Consider the following 20,907-nt stretch of genomic DNA (forward strand, 5'->3'; position numbering starts at 1 on the left):
CCCACATTGTTTCAAGCCTCCTAGCATCATTTGCTCCTGTCCCAACCATCTGTTGTTGAATCATCCCTGCTTTTGTCACGTCCAAACCTGACTACTACAATGCTGATTAGCCCCTCATCCTTCACCCTGTATATAAACTTTAGCTCATTCGAAGTGCGGAACCGAAGGTGTTGGGGTTGGGGTGGGGGGGGGGGGGGGGGGCGGGTGTGCAAGGATAGATCCTTGCAGAATTCCAGATCAGCAGTGTGGTGGCAAGAGAAAACATTGAAGCTTCTCTAGCTAGCTAGAAAGACAAGAGTTAAACCAAACAAGGACAATCCTATTCAGCTGGACAATGGAGGAGGATGGTTAATCATGTCAGGGGATGCAGAGGGGTCGAGAGGGAATAGTGCACCATTGTCAAAGAATGCAATTTGTGACTTTAATTAGAGCCATTTTAATGCTCTAACAGGGGCAGAAACCTCTCAAACAAGTAGTTTAACCTTGATAAAAACAAACTTACACCCTACGTTTTTGCCTCACTTGCAATTTGTGGGTTGCTATCATCTAATTTCAAACATTTGAGTCGTCTCAAATGCTGCTTCAGTGTTACTGAAATGTAGCTCCCTCAAGTGTTTTTAAACAGTTACTACAAAAATCTTTGGCCAAAGAGCACATTGTGAATTAACCCGCTGCTCCGTCATGTTCCTTTTGGAAGGAACTTTTGGCAGGTCCCAACTATTTTGTTATAGGTTTACCCCAAAGTCACTTGCTCTTAAAATTTGGTTCATTTTGAGCCACTAAGGGATTCATTTCATCAGTTACTGCCCCGGTCAGTCTTTTCCATTAACATATTCTAAAACAATGTCCCTCCAACTTATATAATTAAGATAGATGATTGTAGAAATGCAAAACACTGCAGATGCTGGAAATCTGAAATAAAAACAGAAATGCTGGAAATGCTCAGCAGTCAGGCAGCATTTGCGGAGAGAGATCTTTCTTCAAGAGTTCTGATGAAAGGCCATCAACTTGGAAGGTTAACTCGGTTTCTCTCTCCACAGAAACTGCCTGACCAGCATTTTCTGTTTAGATGCTTGCAGACTCTCCTTTACTTGGGCAACCAAGGTTTTAGAAATCTTTCGTGATAGAAGTTTTCAACAGGTTGCCATTACCAGAATAGAGGCAGCTACAGAAGATTTCAGACTATGCAAGGAACAGGCATACATTAGTTACAATGTCAGGAGGGCATACAAGTCCCAGAATAGCAATGCTAATTTTTGTCCTGTTGTACATGACTGATAAAGTTGACTGCAGGTAAACAAATCCACATAACTCTCTACAAGAAATGACACCATTATTCTAATTATACATACTTTCTAGATAAGTCATTAGAACCAGAATAGAAGAACAGGGCCGTTCTCAACTCTTCCTGCTGTTCACACAGCTTTGTTCAGACGGCAGAACCACGTGGGATGGGGACAGGATTATCCAATACAACCAAGAAAATCATATCCTCTGCATGGGAACATTCACATGAAATAAACCTATATTCATGAAGCACGTTAATTGCAGGATTACTATTTTACAATCTAAAGTGCTAATTCAGCAGTATTGCAAAGATTTGCAATTTTCTTTTGAAACTTCCTTCTCTGGGGTGTCGGGGGAAAGCATTCAAGACTCAGATTTTACTAATAGCAGGTGGTGCTCTACCATCAACATGAAACTATATGACACTTTAATGTAGTAAAACATCCTAAGGTAATTCACAGAGGCACGAATGAGAGAGAGAGAATTGGACAAGAAATAGGCACCAAGAGATGAGTTATGGGCTGTGGCATAATCCATAATTGGCAAGGCTTTTGAAGGTGGGGAAAAAGACATAGCAAGACAGGATTGTAGCAAGAGTATTCTAGAGTACAGGTGCATAATAGCTTAAAGTTCTGCTGCAGATGGCAGAGCAAGGAGGAGAAGGGGAAATACACAATGGATCAGAATTGGAAAAGTGGAGAACGTAGAGCTGGGTATGGTTGCAAGAACTTGTCAAATGAGTACTTTGAACTTGGAGACAGGAAGAGTGGATAGCCTATATGTGGTCATTAAAGTAAATACTACATAATACCCAAAAACATTCAAAGATGCCACATTTAATACATTGGAAAGTGAATGTGCTAGAAAACTGCTTGGTTAACAGATGGCAGAAAAATAAACAAAACTAAAATTAATGTCGTAAACAGTCTCATCCCTGCAGTTTTTCCACAATATAACTTGTTTTTTTATTAAAGTTTATAAAAAACATCAGATTTGGGTAACAAAATACAGACAGACAATATATCAGACAGCAGGAATACAGCAAGGGTAGACATTATACATTTGACATTGCCCCATTTTCAAATACCTTAACATTACCATTATACCTTGACCATAACATTACAATTGGTCTTTCTCACTCAATAATCAGTTAGCTGCAGGGAGGCAGAATCACGATAGCAGGGTGAAAATAAGCCTTATCTGGGGGAGTCAATCCAAAGTTTGCAAGGTTGTCCATCTTCAGCTTATTACCAACAAAAAAATGCAAGATATCTGAAAAAGAACAAAATCTAAAAATACACAGTTCAGTCAGCATCTGCAAAAGATAAGTTTCCATTTCAGGTGTAGACTTTCATACTAACTGGAAAGTGGAAAGTAAGTGCGAGAGTGAGAGAGTGTGCGCGAGAGTGAGAGTGCGCGAGAGTGAGAGTGCGCGAGAGTGAGAGTGCGCGAGAGAGTGAGTGCGCGAGAGAGTGAGTGCGCGAGAGAGTGAGTGCGCGAGAGAGTGAGTGCGCGAGAGAGTGAGTGCGCGAGAGAGTGAGTGCGCGAGAGAGTGAGTGCGCGAGAGAGTGAGTGCGCGAGAGAGTGAGTGCGCGAGAGAGTGAGTGCGCGAGAGAGTGAGTGCGCGAGAGAGTGAGTGCGCGAGAGAGTGAGTGCGCGAGAGAGTGAGTGCGCGAGAGAGTGAGTGCGCGAGAGAGTGAGTGAGTGTGTGTGTGGAAGCAATAGGTCAAAGGTCAAAACTAGCAATGTGAAAGTCGACATAACCAGATTCAATTTTTAACTGTTCGTTGCCCCATCATCTTCATTTTATTCAGTCCTATAAATGAAATTATTTATCTTCCAATTATATCCAACACTAACCCATCTTTTCAGATGCTGACAGATCCTATATTTGTAATATTTTCTGCTTTCATTATCATATTATAGTTCTTCTGTCTAGGCAATTGAGAAGCATGGTCATCTAATTTTGGTTCTTGTAATTAAGGCTGTTCAGCTTTCAGCTTGGAGTTATAAAGAAGGGAATATTTTAACTGGAGTGCAAGAGCTTGAGCAATAAGACCCAACTGTACCATAAGTAAAAGTGTAAAAATCTGGAAGCTCTCAAGTGTCACCACTGTGGGATCCTGCTTCCAGCCCATATGATAGATTAATTAATTTTTAATTTGCAGCTACTGCCATGCATTTGGGCTCTGGAAACAGACTATTTACTGTTCTAAGGATACATATAATTTTAGAATTAGAATTAGAATATTACAGCGCAGTACAGGCCCTTCGGCCCTCGATGTTGCGCCGACCTGTGAAACCATCTGACCGACACTATTCCATTTTCATCCATATGTCTATCCAATGACCACTTAAATGCCCTTCAAGTTGGCGAGTCTACTACTGTTGCAGGCAGGGCGTTCCACGTCCCTACTACTCTCTGAGTAAAGAAACTACCTTTGACATCTGTCCTATTATAGATGACACCCCTGTAACAGCAGCAAACTGGATGCTGGGGGTGGGGGGGAGAACTGAAAATTGCTTGTCAGCTCCTACTGGATTAAAATTCATAGCTACTTGGACCAGCAAAATCACACATGAATGCGGGCCCTTCCATGGCACATGCTTTACAATATTAATTTCTAAACAGATCTCTAGTCCAGTTCTATTTGATAGTAAAACAGCTTAACATAAAACAAGCACAAGCAACCGCTCTAAGGTCAAGGACAAATGAAATCTGAAAAAAATCTTGCCTTTAATACTGCTAAGCATAGCATAGCATAAAGGCACCTGAATATATAGCAATCTTTTTAAAATTTTTGTTCCTTTTTAGTTCTTCTGTCCTTTATAATTGTATTCTGCAATACCTAGTCTCTCTTCTGCCCAATCTGAATCTCCACTTCCATTTTTTTTCATTAATTCATGGGATGTGGAGGTCGCTGGCAAGGCCAGCATTTATTACCCATTCCTATTTGCTCTCGAGAAACTGAGTTGCTTGCTATGCCATTTCAGAGGGCATTTAAGAGTCAACCACATTGCTATGGGTCTGGAGTCACATGTCAGCCAGACCAGCTAAGGACAGCAGATTTCCTTCCCTAAAGGACATTAGGGATCCAGGAGCACTGCCACAGAAGATAAAATTTAAAAAAAATTTCAGCCTTGCAATCCAAAGAAGTATTATCATCTATGATTTCTTTCCCATTAGTCTTCTACTAATTAGAGATAGAGGATTCAAATGTAAGTGACTAACCCACTCAAAGCTGCAAATGAAGAGGAGCACCTGGGTACCTGTAAAAAAAAATGAAGCCCTGCCAATTGCTCCAAAGTCAAGACATAATGTTTTAAAGTTTCCAATTTTAGAACTGCATTTGATAATTACTGTTCAAAAGATGAATTTTACATTTATTACACCTGATAAAACCCAGTAACATCAACATAGATAGATTTATTGTGCCACATGCTGTCACTGTTTGGTGTATGGTGAATGTTATCTTCTCTCCATACTGGCAGTTTATATGAATACAAAATGCAGCATCAGTCTTCTGGTCACACTGCAAAGGCTTAATGGGGAAAGGCCACTGTGCAAGGTCTTCCCGCCATAGTGAACCGAGGGGCTGGAACCTGTGTAAAACCCCTCGGGCTGTATGCAACAAATTCTTTTTACCATGTAATGCCAATGTACATCGCATTTAAAATGGAATGGCAAGAATTGTGAGACACTTCATGTTTTTCTGTATCAAAGAAATCTGATCTCTATTGTACTTCCTGAAATGTGAAATTTGAACTGTTTTGTAATGTATTTTTGAAAATTATGAAGTATATTTTTGTAAAAAAAGTTAGCTGAATTACATCCCATGGGGATAAAGCATTGAGGATACCACTAACGATATTAAAAGTTGTTACACATTAATTATTTAAGGTTTGTTTTCACCTTCCAAAATTATTTTCCTGATTTAAAAAAAGTATATTGTTAGTTTAAACACAAAATACACATACGCAGCTGACTTAACTGAAAACTCAAAAAAATCAAAGCTTAATATTCAGACCTCAAATGCTCAAAATTCACATCAATCCCTGCTAAAATAATTTTCACAATAACAGCTAAACATTTCTGAAGAGATAAGCTACTTCATTGTATCAGTATGTATTTATTTCATCCTGTTCAAGAATTAGAAGGGCAACTGGCATAACAGTTACAAAGTCAATGTATACTTTTAAAATAAAACTTCTTGACCTCGCTGCTTAAGTTGGCTAAAGCCAGTAAACTGCCTTGGCAGAAGAAAAGCCCCCACTCTGAAAGGCCAGCAAACTGTCTCCCCAATGGGGAAGAGGGAGAAAGAAAGAGGACGAACACTAGAAATTTGTGCTGTATTGTTGCAAAAGTAGTAACATAGGAAAAAAGAGTAGGCCATTCAGCCCCTCAAGCCTGTTCACCCATTCAATTAGATCATACCTGATCTGCATTCCATTCACCAGCATTTGATCCAAAGCAATGCAGAAATTTAACAAAAATCTATCAATCTCAGTCTTGAAAATTTCAATTAATGCAGCATCCACATCATTTTGGGGGGGAAGAAAAGATATTTCTAGATTTCCTCTACTGTTTGGATGAAAAAGTACTTCATTTATTATCTAAATGGCCTAGGTTTAAGATTATGCCTCCATGTTCTGGTTTACCTCACGAGACAAAATAGTGACTCTGTATCTACACTATCAAATCCATTTATCATTTCAATTTCTTGATTAGATCCCTCAAATTTTTATACACAAGAGAATAAATGTCATTTATACTTGGCTTCATTTAACGCATTAGTAAAAAAGCTCAACAATGAAAGCAAGTTAAATGCATTCAAGTAGTGCATACAATACACAAATATTATAAATATATATTCCTTATACTTTAACTGTTTGAGCTTGAGAAAAAAATGTGTGCTAGCTGCAGCTCTGAACAAATGCTAAAATTTGTACAGGTATGCTTGACTATCAATTTCACTGAAGTTGCAACTTATGGCATATCTCATATGCCTTTTACTCTCAATGCATTCATTGCATGATACCACCAATTCCAGAATCTATTCATAACCAAAGAAGTAAATCCCTCAGAGCACAGAAGCTATGTTAAACATGCCAACCATCATAACTGACAAGAGCTGGCACTATTTTAGAGCACTACATCAAATGCTATCCCTTGCATGAATTGGAGTGAAGTTTATGGAGCATGTCTGCCAACACAATTAAAAAATTTGAAGCTGGACTCTCAGTGGAGTAGAGCATTTTACATACCAATGTATCGTAACAGGAACCTGAGTCCACAATCCCCAACCAGACAAGTTCCTGATCTGTAAGTTATTCAAGGAAGCTATTTTTTTTAAAAAAGTCCCAAGCAAGTTTTAAGTAGTTCTGGAGCAATATTGGTGAAATTTTCTATACTTGGCCATTTTAAAAGAGGCACTTTACAATCCATAATTACCATCAGTTTGATAAAAGTGGTTTTTAGGCCAGTTCACATATTTGCCTAGTCCTATTGATTACTGTGGAAAGATTCATACAGTAATAAGTTTACGATGACTATTGCAGATATAATCAAAAGCTAAGACTGAATTACACACCAGCTCCTTTCTAAAATAGCTGAATCCAGGCTTGCCAAGAAATTCTATACTTGGATCATAATGTTTAAAATGGGTAATGGGCTACACTACAAGTATTTTCAGATTGCTTACATTTATTTACAGTTTAAATATTCACTTATTCACTCTAAACAAAGGAATTTAAGAAAATATGTACCTTCCAGAAAGTCTGGCTATCTGAGCAAAATATGACATTGAACTGTGAAGAAATACACATACACACACAAAAAAGGATAATGAATATTTTGCATTCGATGAGTAATTCTACATAATGGTAACAAGTAGGATGTAGCTTGGAACACTGAAGTTATACACATGGATCACTCCTCGCAGGCATCGTCATTAACTTTTCATTATATTTTGATAATACATTAAACTGCCACAAAAGTGTTGCAAGAAAAGACCACAAAAATCCCTGCAAAGTAGCAAAAATGGAAGGTGAAAATTATCCATGAGAAAAAAAAGTTTTCTCGCATCTAATGTATATTAGCTAGTTAAGGCACTTTTGCACAAATCAAGAAAGTCGCATGTTTAGTCCTTGGCCTACACTGATCTTGGGCAAAATGTCAGTAGGGGCACTATAATTTTCCTCAGCGCCACTAGGTTTAGCAGGGAAATTCAGCCAGGATTCACAGAATTATCACTGAATGCCAGTGGGCATTGTGAACATGCTTGACCTTATTGGACAGAAAGAAAATATTTGATCTTCCTAAATTATATAAGAAATACATTGGAATATCTTTTAGCAAGCAAACCATTACAAACAATTATAATAAAAACAAAATACTGCGGATGCTGGAAATCTTCCGATGAAGGGTCACTGACCCGAAACGTTAACTCTGCTTCTCTTTCCACAGATGCTGCCAGACCTGCTGAGTGGTTCCAGCATTTCTTGTTTTCATTACAAACAATTAACTTATCGCTGGCATGAAATTGGCTGAGGACAGCGTCAAGACTCGTCTACAAAACTGACCATGGTCAAATAATCTGCCAACACCCACTGCAACTTCAAAAACTAGAACCAGAAAGAAATCAATGCCTTCAGGAGAGCAGAAATATAGATAGAAAATGAAGGGGGTTGTGGGACAGGGAAAGAGCACAAATTTAATAAGATAACAGGATTGCAGACAATTTCCTTAATCAATGAGCTTGTTGGCCAGTTGCAGCAACACAAAGCTAATAATTTGACACACGAATCACCTCTCTCGAAAGGTTTACATTTAATTAACTCCATTTGGAGAAAAAAATGGTTTTTCATTTTTTCTCTCTGTGAAGGGATTGATTTCTTGCTGGCATCCTCTGGTATCCAAGTAACTACTAATAATGCCTAAGCCTCGACAGAAACTGACGATACAAAGGTAGGTGGAAAGGTAAACTGTGGGGAGCAGAGAGAGAGGCTGCAAAGAGATATAGACAGATTAAGTGCGTGGGCAACAAGATGGTAGATGGAAATAATGTAGGGAAGTATGAAGTTATTCACTTTGGTCGTACGAATAGAAAAGCAGAATATTTTTTTAAAAGGTGTGAAACTGATGTTCAAAGAGGCTTGGGTGTGCTTGTACAACGAACGCAGAAAGTTAGCATGCAGGTACAGCAAGCAATTAGGAAGGCAAATGGCATGTTGGCCTTTATTGCTAGGGGATTGGAGTACAGGAATAAAGTCGTCTTGCTACAATTGTACAGGGTTTTGGCAAGACCACATCTGGAGTACTGTGTGCAGTTCTGGTCTCCACATTTAAGAAAGTGTTACAAGAGGTTTTATTGTTGTATGAAAATCTGAGAATTTGTGTGTTTTAAAAAACTGAAAAAAGGATTTTCAGTGGACATGGACACCTGCAAATAGCTGAAATCTTTGGATGTTGACTTTGCATACAAGAAAAGGAAAAGCAAGCCGTTTCAAGGAAGCCAGCCAGGGGTTTTTGACCTCCTCAGAGCAACACTTTGAATAACTGGGGAGACACTGCGTCTGGTCGTGTGATCGGCTCAGGAAGGTGTACTTTCACTTTGGATCCTTTTAAAAACCAGTGAGTTGGACAGGGAGCATGCATTTGAAATTCGGTTTCTGAATTGCCTGGAAATCAAAGTGGAAGACCCATAAAAGAGTGCTCTCTGTAAAGGAAACTTGCATCTCTTGAAAAGAAACCCTGTAATTGAAAGGTGGCAGATTCCTATTGCCTCCAGTCTCTGAATTCCTGCATCCAGAGTGGTTGCTGTTTCCTCCTGTGTTTTGGGAAATCCTGGAACCTGAAGAAAGCTTCTATTGCTTTACTGCTGCTGCGAATCCTAAGCAGACATGTTGCTACACCCCTGCTGAAAGACCTATGTGATGCCTGCTGTAGCCGAATTGCCTTGAACACCTACCCATCACACACTGTTCATCAATCTCACCCGGAGAGACTTCAAGTGGCATCCAACTTTTTGATGCTGGGACACCTCACCCAACCAAATACTTTCCTACCAGAACATGACAAACTGATTTATTTTATTATTCCTTGTATTCCTAAGAAACAGCTGCAAACATAAACCTTTTTGTCCCCAGTTAACCAGTTTTTAAAAAATATATGTGGCTGTGCGCATGAGGACAAAGGAAATAAGGCGCTTTCATATATACAGATTTATCTCATTATTGGTAAAGACTTATTTTTTTCGAATAAATATTTAATGTTGTTTAAAGAAACCTGGTTGATGTGCTTTATTCTGGGGGACAAATAGTATGTCCAAGTGGCTATTAGAACATAGAACAGTACAGCACAGTACAGGCCCTTCGGCCCACAATGTTGTGCCGAACCTTTAACCTACTCTAAGATCAAACTAACTACCTACCCTTCATTCTGCTATCATCCATGCACCTATCCAAGAGTTGCTTAAATGCCCCTAATGTATCTGCTTCTACTACCACCACTGGCAGCGCATTACACAGAGAGAGGTGGGTGCGTGGAAAGAACCTACCTCTGACATCTCCCTGAAACCTTCCTCCAATCACCTTAAAATTATGCCCCCTGGTGATAGCCCTTTCCACCCTGGGAAAAAGTCTCTGACTATCCACTCTATCTATGCCTCTCATCATCTTGTACCCCTCTATCAAGTCACCTCTCATCCTTCTTCGCTCCAATGAGAAAAGTCCTAGCTCCCTCAATCTTTCTTCGTAGGACATGCCCTCCAGTCCAGGCAGCATCCTGGTAAATCTCCTCTGCACCCTGTCTAAAGCTTCCATATCCTTCCTATAATGAGGCGACCAGAACTGAACACAATATTCCAAGTGTGGTTGAACCAGGGCCTAAATTCTAGCGTAAACAGGTCTAATTTGTGTAATCTCTCCTCGTAATTTAACCCCTGTAGTCCAGGTATCATTCTTGTAAACCTAAGTTGCACTCCCTCCAAGGCCAATATATCCTTCCTAAGGTGTGGTGCACAGAATTGCTCACAGTACTCCAAATGGGGTCTAACCAGGGTTTTGTACAGCTGCAGCATAACCTCTGTGTCTTTATACTCCAATCCTCTAGATATAAAGGCTAGCATTCCATTAGCCTTTTTGATTATTTTCTGCACTTGCTTGTGGCATTTTAAAGATCTATGCACCTGAACCCCCAAGTCTCTTTGGGGACATCCACTGTACTTAACCTCTTCCCATTTCAAAAGTACCCTGCTCTATCCTTTTTTGATCCAAAATGGACAACCTCACACTTGCCCGCATTGAAATCCATCTGCTACAGTTTTGCCCACTCACCTAGTCTGTCAATGTCTCCTTGCAATTTTGCTATCATCTAGACTGTCTACAATGCCACCAAACTTTGTATCATCAGCAAATTTGGATATATGACTTACTATGCCATCATCCAAGTCGTTAATGAATAATGTGAATAATTGAGGCCCCAACACAGATCCCTGCGGGACACCACTAGTCACATTCTGCCAATCAGAGTACTTACCCATTATCCCCACTCTCTGTCGCCTACCGCACAACCAACTTTCTAACCATGTCAATAATTTGTCCTCAACTCCATGGGCTTCTACCTTAGTTAACAGTCCCTTATGTGGGACTTTATCAAATGTCTTCTGGAAGTCCATATAAATAACATCCATAGACATTCCCCTGTCCACTACCTTAGTCACCTCTTCAAAAAATTCAATGAGGTTTGTCAGGCATGACCTTCCTGTCATGAATCCATGCTGGCTGTCCCTGATTAACTGAAATTTTTCTAGGTGTTCCACAGAATAATAGTGTAGAAGAGGCCATCTTTGGTAGGTGGGAAAATTTATTATATGCAGTGACCCATGGAGAAGTGGAACTGAATTAACGGTGCATTTCTCCCGCCTTGGTCATAACAAAAGGATATACTTGCATTGGAGAATGTACAGCAAAGGTTCACTATATTGGTCCCTGGGATGAAGGGTTTGTCCTATGATGAGAGGCTGTGTAAATTGAGCCTATACTCTCTGGAGTTCAGAAGAATGGAAAGGCAATCTCATTGAAACATATACGATTCTAAAGGGGCTGGATAGGGTAGACACAGAGACTGGTTCCACTGGTTGGAGAATCTAAAACACTGGTGCACAGTCTCAGGATAAGGGGCTGATCATTTAGGATTGAGATTAGGAGAAATTACTTCACTCAAAGGGTTGTGAATCTTTGGAATTCTTTACCCCAGAGGGTTGTGGATGCTCCATCGTTGAACAAATTTAAGGCTGGGACAGACAGATTTTTGGTCTCAGGAAATCAAGGGATATGGCGAGCTGATGGGAAAGTGGAATTGAAGCCCAAGATCAGCCATGATCGCATTGAATGGCGGAGCAGGTTTGATAAGCCATATGGTCTACTCCTGCTCCTATTTCTTGTGTTCTTATGTTGGCAGTCTATTTAACTGTGGGGTTGGAATGCTCAAAGTCTGGCTTGATCCTGTTCTCACCTGACTTTCACATAGGTGCATTTTCAGCAGGGGTTGTTGGATAGCAAGCAGAAAAAAGAGTTTTGATTTTCCCATCCCTAACCCAGGAGTATTGAGGTCAGTTGTAGCACCCCAGGCTCAGATGAGTTAATTTGGTATACACAAGCAAACAAACCAGAGATCTTCCTGGTCTGTGTTGATGAGCAACTCACTGAGCCATCAGAAAGCCGAAGACTACTTAGCGGCAAAGGACTGAACGGACTATTAAGACAATTGTATGAAACTGCAGTTTAAACCAGAGATGTCAAAGGTTTGGAAACAAAGAAAAAGATAATGCTAACAATCACAATTCCTGAAAGGGATACATATTCCCAAAGCAAAATACCGTGGATGCTGAAAATGTGAATTAAAAACAAAATGCTGGAAACACTCAGCAGGTCAGCAGCATCTGTGGAAAGAGAAACAGAGTTAACGTTTCAGTCTGTGACCTTTCATCAGAACTGAGAAAAACCTCATAGTCCCCCAACCACGTACAGCCATGTACAGCCTGCTTCTACCTCCTTCCCAAAATCCACAAACAGGACTGCCCTAATAGACCCATTGTTTCAGCCCTTTCCTGCTCCACTGAACTGATTTCTTCCCATCTCGACTATTTTTCTCCCTTTGTCCAGTCTCTTCCTACCTACAGCCATGACCCTTTCGATGCCTTCCATTACTTCAACGATTTCCAGTTTCCTGGTCCTAATCGTCTCCTATTCACCATGGGCGTCCAATCCCACCACACCTAAAAGAAGTGGTTGCAGAGATAGTGGATGCATTGGTTGTAATCTTGCAAAATTTCCTAGATTCTGGAAAGGTCCTAGCAGATTGCAAAGACGCAAATGTAACACCACTATTCAAGGGGTGTGTTGGCCAGGGGACTTCAGTCCCATGTGACGGCCAGGATCAAGTGGGTATAGGGAATAAAGGGGACAAGGGGGAGTTGACTCCGTGCCACGGTTTACAGGGGAGTGACTGAAAGCAGGAAACTATAGGCCAGTTAGCCTAACATATAGCTCTATGACCAGATAAGAGCTCATTGTGTTGGGGGTAATATATTAGCATGGACAGAGGATTGGATAACGAACAAGAAATGAGAGTCAGGATAAATGGGGCATTTTCAGGTTGACAAACTAACTAGTGGAGTGCCACAGGGATCAGTGCTGGGCCTCATCTCTATTGACTTGGATGAAGGAACCACGCATTGTTGCCAAATTTGCAGACAATACAAAAATAGGTAGGAAACCAAGTTGCGAGGAGGACGCAAAGTGTCGGCAAAGAGATATAGATAGGTCAAGTGAGTAGACAAAATTTGGCAGGTGGACTATAATGTGGGAAAATATGAAGTTGTCCACTTTGGCAGGAAGAATAGAAAATCCGAATATGACTTACATGGAGAGAGACTGCAGAATGCTGCAGTACAAAGAGATCTGAGTGTCATTGTACATAGAGTCATATACTGCAAAGGTGGAGGCTGTCTGACCCAGCTCCACAGAGCTAGACAGTCAGTCCCACTACCCTGCCCGATCCCTATAGCTCTGCAAGTCTATTTCCTTCAATTTCCTTTTGAAGTCATTGATTGTCTGTGCTTCCACCCACCTACGGGTAGTGTGTTCCAGGTCATTACTACCCGCCGCGTAAAAAATGTCTTCCTCATATTCCTCCTGCATCTCTTGCCCAAAACCCTCAATCTGCGTCCCCTAGTCTTTTTACCATTAGTTAATTGGGACAATTTTTCCTTATCTAACTTATCTCAGCCTGTCATAATCTTGTACACTTCTAATAAATCTCCCCTCAATCTCCTTCAAAATAAGGGGTCTCACTTTTAAGACAGAGATGAGGAGGAATTTCTTCTCTCAGAGGATTGTTAATCTTGGGAATTCTCTTCCTCAGAGAGCAGTGGAGACTGGGTCATTGAATATATTCAAGGCTGAATTAGTCAAAGACTTTTAATCTACATGGGAGTCAAGGTTAATGGGGGGGGGGGGGGGGCGAAGGCAGGGAAGTGGAGTTAAGGCCACAATCAGATCAGCCATGTTCTATTGAATAGCAGAGCAGGCTCAAGGGGCTGAATGGCCTACTCCTGCTCCTATTTAGGTTATGTTCTTACCCCATCCTGGTGGGGGCTGGAGGTAAGAGCTCTCTGCTTCTTCCTTGAATGGAGGCCTGATGAGACCCATCCTCCTCTGCCTGTCTAAACTTCTCACATTGAACAACTTGTCCTTCAACTCCACTCACTTCCTCCAAATAAAAAGGTGTTGCTATGGCTACCCGCATGGATCCTAGCTATGCCTGCCTTTTTGTGGGATATGTGGAACATTTTGTTCCAATTCTACTCAGGCCCCCTCCCTCGCCTCTTTTTCCAGTACACTGATGATTATATCAGTACCATTTCCTGCTGTCGTCCTGAATTGGAAATTTCATTGACTTTGCTTCCAATTTCCATCCTTCTCTGATTTTCACATGGTTCATCTCCAACTCTTCCCTTCCAGACTTCTGTCTCCATTTCTGTGGATAGGTTAACAATATTCACTTATAAGCCCACTGATAACCACAGCTACCTTGACTACACTTCCTCACACCCCACCTCCTGTAAGAATTCTCTTCCATTCTCCCAGTTTCTCCGTCTCCATCGCATCTGTTCAGACAATGCAACCTTCCATACTAGCGCTTCCGATGTTTTCCTTTTTCCTCAACCATTAATTCTCCCCCACCATGGCTGACAGGACCCTCAAAAATGGTCGTTCTACTTCACACACCTGCTGGCACCAGGGGATCACCCCTGGTTGAATGAGTGCAGGAAAGCATGCCAGGAACAGCACAAGCCATACCTAAAAATGAGATGTCAACCCGATGAAGCTACAACACAGGACTACATGCATGCCAAACAGCGGAGGCATGCAATAGACAAGCTAAGCAATCCCACAACGAATGGATCAGATCAAAGCTCTATAGTCCTGCCACATCCAGGTCGTGAATAAAGGTGGACAAATAAACAACAGGAAGAGGAGACTTCACAAATATCTCCATTCTCAATGATGGGGGAACCCAGCACATCAATGCAAAAGAAAAGTGAAGCATTCACAACCATCTTCAGCCAGAAATACCGAGTGGATGATGCACCTCGGCGTCCTCCTGACGTCCCCAGCATCACAGATGCCAGACTTCAGCCAATTCTATTCACTCCAATGTGATATCAAGAAATGGCTGAAGGCACTGGATACTGCAAATGCTATGGGACCTGACAACATCCCGGCTGCAGTACTGAAGACTTGTGCTGCAGAACTAGGCAAGCCCTTAGCCAAGCTGTTCCAGTAAAGCTACAACACTGACATCTACCCAACAGTATGGAAATATGTCCTATCCACAAAATGCTGGACAAATCCAATCCGGCCAATTACTGCACCATTAGTTACTCTCGATCAGCAGCGAAGTGTTAGAAGGTGTCATCGATAATGCTATCAAGTGGCACTTTCTCAGCAATACCCTGCTCACTGTTTCTCAATTTGGTTTCCACCAGCGCCACTTGGCTCCTTACCTCATTACAGCCTTGGTCCAAACATGGACAAAAGAGATGAATTCAAGAGGTGAGATGAGAGTGACTGCCTGGATAAAGGCAACATTTGACCAAGTGTGACATCAAGGGGGTCAAGAAAAATGAAGTCAATGGGAATCACAGGGAAAACCCTCCACTGGTTGGAATTATACCGAGCACAATGGAAGATGGTTCTGGTTGTTGGAAGTAATCTCAGCCCCAAGACATTGCAGGAGTTCCTCAAGGTAGTGCTTCTTCAGCTTCTTCATCAATAACCTTCCCTCCATCATAAGGTCAGAAGTGGGGCTGTTCACTGTATGATGTTCAGTACCATTCGCAACTCCTCAGGTACTGAAGCAGTCCGTGTACGTATGCAGCAAGACCTGGACAACGTTCAGCCTTGGGCTGATAAACGGCAAGTAACATTCACACCACACAAGTGCCCAGCAAAGATCATCTCCAATAAGAGAGAATCTAACCGTTGCCCCGTTACATTCAACAGCATTATCATCGCTGAATCCTCCCACTAACATCCTAGAGGTCACCATTTCCGAGAATCTGAGATGGACCAGCCATATAAGTACTGTAGCTACAAGAGGTCAGAGGCTGGGAATTCTGCTGCAAGTAACTCACCTCCTGACTCCTCAAAGCCTGTCAACAGTCTACAGGCACATGTCAGGAGTTTGATGGAATACTCTCCACTTGCCTGGATGAGTTTTTTTTCCATTCATGGGATGAGAGTGTTGCTGGCTCGGACAGCATTTATTGCCCATCCCTAATTACTCTTGCGAAGGTGGTGGCGAGCTGCCTTCTTGAACCGCTGCAGTCCACGTGGGGTAGGTACAACCATAGTGCTGTTTGGGAGATTGTTCCAGAATTTTGACCCATCGACAGTGAAGGAACAGCGATATACTTCCAAGTCAGGATGGTGTGTGGCTTGGAGGGGAACCAGCAGATGGTGGCACTCCCATGCATCTGCTGCCCTTGTCCTTCTAGGTGGTAGAGGTCACGGGTTTGGAAGGTGCAGTCTAAAGGACCTTCGTGCATTGCTGCAGTGCATCTTGTAGATGGTACACACCACTGCCACTGTGCATCAGTGGTGAAGGGAGTGAACGTTGAAAGTGTTGGGTGGGGTGCCAAGCAAGCTGGCTGCTTTGCCCTGGATGGTGTTGAGCTTCTTGAGTGTTGTTGGAGCTGCACCCATCCAGGCAAGTAGACAGTATACCATCACACTCCTGCCTTGTAGATGGTGGACGGATTTGGGGAGTCAGGAGGTGAGTTACTCGCTGCAGGATTTATAGCCTCTGACCTGCTCTTGCAGCCATGGTATTTATATGGCTACTCCAGTTCAGTTTCTGGTCAATGGTAGCCCCTAGGATGTTAATAGTGGGGGATTCAACGATCGTAATGCCATTGAATGTCAAAGGGAGATGGTTAGATTCTCTCGTTTGAGATGGTCATTGCCTGGCACTTATGTAACGCGAATGTTACTGGTCATGTATCAGCCCAAGCCTGGATATTGGCCAGGTCTTGCTGCAAATGGACACGGGCTGCTTCAGTATCTGAGGAGTCACGAATGGTGTTGAACACTGTGCAATCATCAGCGAACATTCCCACTTCTGATCTTATGATTGAAGGAAGGTCATTGATGAAGCAGTTGAAGACGGTTGGGCCGAGGACACTACCCTGAGGAACTCTTGCAGTGATATCCTGGAGCTCAGATGATTGACTCCAACAACCACAACCATCTTTCTTTGCGCTAGGTATGACTACAACCGGTGGAGAGTTTTCCCCAATTCCTATTGACTCCAGTTTTGCTTGGGCTCCTTCATGCCATACTCAATCAAATGCTGCCTTGATGTCAAGGGCAGTCACTTTCACCTCAAAAGTTCAGCTCTTTTGTCCATGTTTGAACCAAGGCTGTAATGAGCTCCACCACCACTCAGGATGCTCAATACCATCCAGCACAAAGCAGTCTGCTTGATCGGTACCCCATCCAACACCTTAAACATTCACTCCCTCCACCAACAATTCACATGGCAGCAGTATGTCATCTACAAGATGCACTGCAGCAACTCACCATACCAACTTTGACAGCACCTTCCAAACCTGCAAACTCTTCCACCTAGAAGGACAAGGACAGCAGATGCATGGGAACACCACCACCTGCAAGTCACACACCATCCTGACTTGGAAATATATCACCATTCCTTCATTGTCACTGGATCAAAATCCTGGAACTCTCTCCCTAACAGTACTGTGGGTGTACTCGCACAAGATGGACTGCAGCGGTTCAAGAAGGCAGCTTACCACCACTTTCTCAAGAGCAATTAGGGATGGACAACAAATGCTGGCCCTGCCAGTGATGCCTACATCCCATGAAAATTGAATTGAGAAAAAAACTCCCATGAAAGAATTAAAAAAAGTCTCAAACATGCTTCACATACAATGAATTACTTTGAAGTGCAGTGATGTACGAAAATGGTGACATCAATATTGCAAAATGCAGATTTCAACAACAGAAACTAAATGTATTTATCAGTCAACCCTCTCTGGTAGAATGTGTTGGGGAAGGAAATGCTACAGGGTACCAGAACTCTATTCTTCAAACTGTGTCATGGAATTTATAATGCCCATCTCAGCCAGCCAAACAGATGGGCTTGAAACAGTAGGTTCAAATTCAGGCACTGTACTACTTCCTCAGTACTACACTGAGTGTCTAGATTTTGCGGTCAAAACCTAGACTCAAACTCAACTTTCTGGCCAAGATAAAGATTTCCCCTCCCCCAACCCACCCCTGCCAAAAATACACTTTATTCATAAAATTTGTAAAAATACATTATAAAGCAATTCAAATTGGACATTTCATAAAGTGCAATGAAGGTAAATTTCTTTCAATATAGTACATGAGGTGCCTCACTACCCTTGCCATTGCAGGCTATATTTACAAAAAATATAATCTGGTGCATACAGCCCAAGGGGTTTTATACAGGTTACAGCCCCTCTATACTATGGCAGGAGGGCCTTACACAGTGCCCTTTCACCACTGATCCTTTGCAGCAGTGGGTCCAAGCTTTAGTCAGTCCCTCAGCACGTAGTCCTGGACCTTGGAGTGTGCCAGGATGTTAACAGCTCTTTACACTGGAAGACAAGCATGTTTCAGGCAGACCAAAGTGTGTCTTTCACCAAGTTGATAGTCCTCCAGCAACAGTTGATGTTTATCTTGGTATGCGCCCCTGGAAACAGCCTGTAGAACACCAAGTCCTGCGTTACGGAGCTGTTCGGGATGAACCTGGACAAAAACCACTGCATTTCATTCTGCATGTGCTTTGCAAAGGCACATTCTAGATGATGGGCAACGGTCTCTTCCCCACCGCAGCCCCCTTGAGGGCAGGTGTGCAGGCCGTGACACTCCAGGCATGCAGGAAGGATCTGACGGGGAGGGCCCTTCTCACCACCAGCCATGCTACATCTTGATGCTTGTTTGAAAGTTCTGGCAATGAGGCATTCTACCAAATGAGTTTGACAGTCTGCTCGGGAAGCCATCCGACAGGATCCACCATCTTCTTTTCCTGCAGGGCCTCGAGGACGTTACATGTGGACCACTGCATGATGGAGTTAAGAGGTGATTTTCTGTCCAAACATTCCCACGAGGGACAGGTGGTATGGCACAATTCAACTGAATGGAGCGTTCAGTGGCAACGTGGCCAGACCCATCCTTCTTAACACCGGGGACAGATAGAACCTCAGCATGTAGTGACACTTGGTGTTTGCAAACCGGGGACCAGCGCACATCTTGATGCAGCGGCAGACAAAGATGGCCATTGGGATGAGGGTACATTTAGTTTGGGAACTTTTTCCCCCCCTTTATCTAGAGGTTTGAACACCTGGAGGAGGCAGATCCAGAGTGGGACCTGTGGAAATAAAGAGTGGGGCTCAAGGCCCTTACCTACCTTAGGCCAGAGGCAAAGAAGCTGATTGGGATAACTTACCAATTATTTGCCATTAATTAAATTAGCAATAGTTAGTTTATAAAGCTAAGTAATAGCAGGGCAGCTCGACCAAGCGGAATGTGCCTCCTGTGGTTTGTGGGAAGTCATGGACGCACCACGTGTCCTTGACAAGCACATCTGCAGGAAGTGTCATCAGCTGCAGAAGTTTGAGCTCCGGGGTTTGGAACTCGAGCAGCAGCTGGAGTCACTGTGGCACATTCGTGAGGCAGAGAACTACGTGGGTAGCACGTTTCAAGAGGTAGTCACCCCAGAGCTGAAGAGAGCGCAGGTAGAGAGGGAATGGGTGGCTGCCAGACAGACAAGGTGGTCAAGGAGTGCACGAGTCCCCAGAGGGCATCCCACTTTCTAATCGGTATTCAGTTCGGAGTACCGATGGGAGAGAGGGTTCCTCTGGAGAGTACAGCAAGAGTCATGACCAGAGCACTGTGGGTGGCTCAGCTGTGCAGGGAGCGAGGAGAAAGGACAAGAGAGCAATAGTGATAGGGGATTCTAACGTTAGGGGTACAGATAGGTGTTTCTGTGGTTGCAGACGTGATTCCAGGATGGCATGTTGCCTCCCTGGTGTAAGGATCATAGATATCACCGAGCGGCTACAGGGCATTCTGGAGGGCGAGGGTGCACAGCCAGAAGTCGTGGTCCACATTGGTATCAACGATATAGGAAGGAAGAGGGATGAGGTCCTGCAGGCTGAGTTTAGGGAGTTAGGAAAGAGATTAGCAAGCAGGGCTTCAAAGGTAGTAATCTCCGGATTACTCCCAAGGTCACGTGCTAGTGCGTATAGAAATAGGAAAATACACCAGATGAATGCATGGCTGGAGAGATGCTGCAGGATGGAGGGCTTCAGATTTCTGGGGAAGGTGGGACCTGTACAAGTCACACAGTCTACACCTGAACAGGATTGGGACAAATATCCTTGCAGCAAGTTGTAAGTGTTGTTGGGGATGTTTTAAATTAGCTTGGCAGGGGGATGGGAACCTGAGCACAGTCTTAGATAGGACAATTTCAGGGCAGGGAACAGGAGGCAGAAAATTAGCGACTGACCCTGAAACACAGAAGAAGCAAAGGTTAAAAAGTGTGCAGCACAGGAATTTGGCAGCCTTAAGGGGTATTTATTTAAATGCAAGGAGTATAGTAAAAAAGCCGATGAGCTGAGGGCACAGATAGACACATGGCAAACGTTATACCATTGTTTAAAAAGGGTGCGAGGGATAGGCCAAATAATTATAGGACAGTCAGTCTGACCTCTGTGGTGGGTAAGGGACAGGATAAACTGCCACTTAGAAAGGCACGGATTAATCAGGGATAGTCAGCATGGATTTGTTAAGGGAAGATCATGTCTTATTAATTCAGTTTTTTGAGGAAAAAACAAGGAGGATTGATGAGGGTAGTGCAGTGGATGTGGTCTACATGGATTTTAGTAAGGCATTTGACAAGGTCCCACATGGCAGACTGGTCAGTAAAATAAAAGCCCAGGGGAATGTGGCAGGTTGGATCCAGGATTGGCTCAGGGACAGGAAACAAAGGGTAGTAGTCGACGG

General features: G+C 42.8%; 1 protein-coding gene across 2 annotated transcripts in view; it reads right to left on the minus strand.

The window, feature by feature from the left end:
* The window catches only part of sesn1 (sestrin 1), a 192,545-nt gene that overhangs the window by 140,436 nt on the left and 31,202 nt on the right, over positions 1-20,907 (minus strand). The gene's annotated exons all lie outside the window — the stretch shown is intronic.

This window comes from Heterodontus francisci, chromosome 3 (genome assembly GCF_036365525.1).
Source record: "Heterodontus francisci isolate sHetFra1 chromosome 3, sHetFra1.hap1, whole genome shotgun sequence".
Classification (NCBI taxonomy): domain Eukaryota; kingdom Metazoa; phylum Chordata; class Chondrichthyes; order Heterodontiformes; family Heterodontidae; genus Heterodontus; species Heterodontus francisci.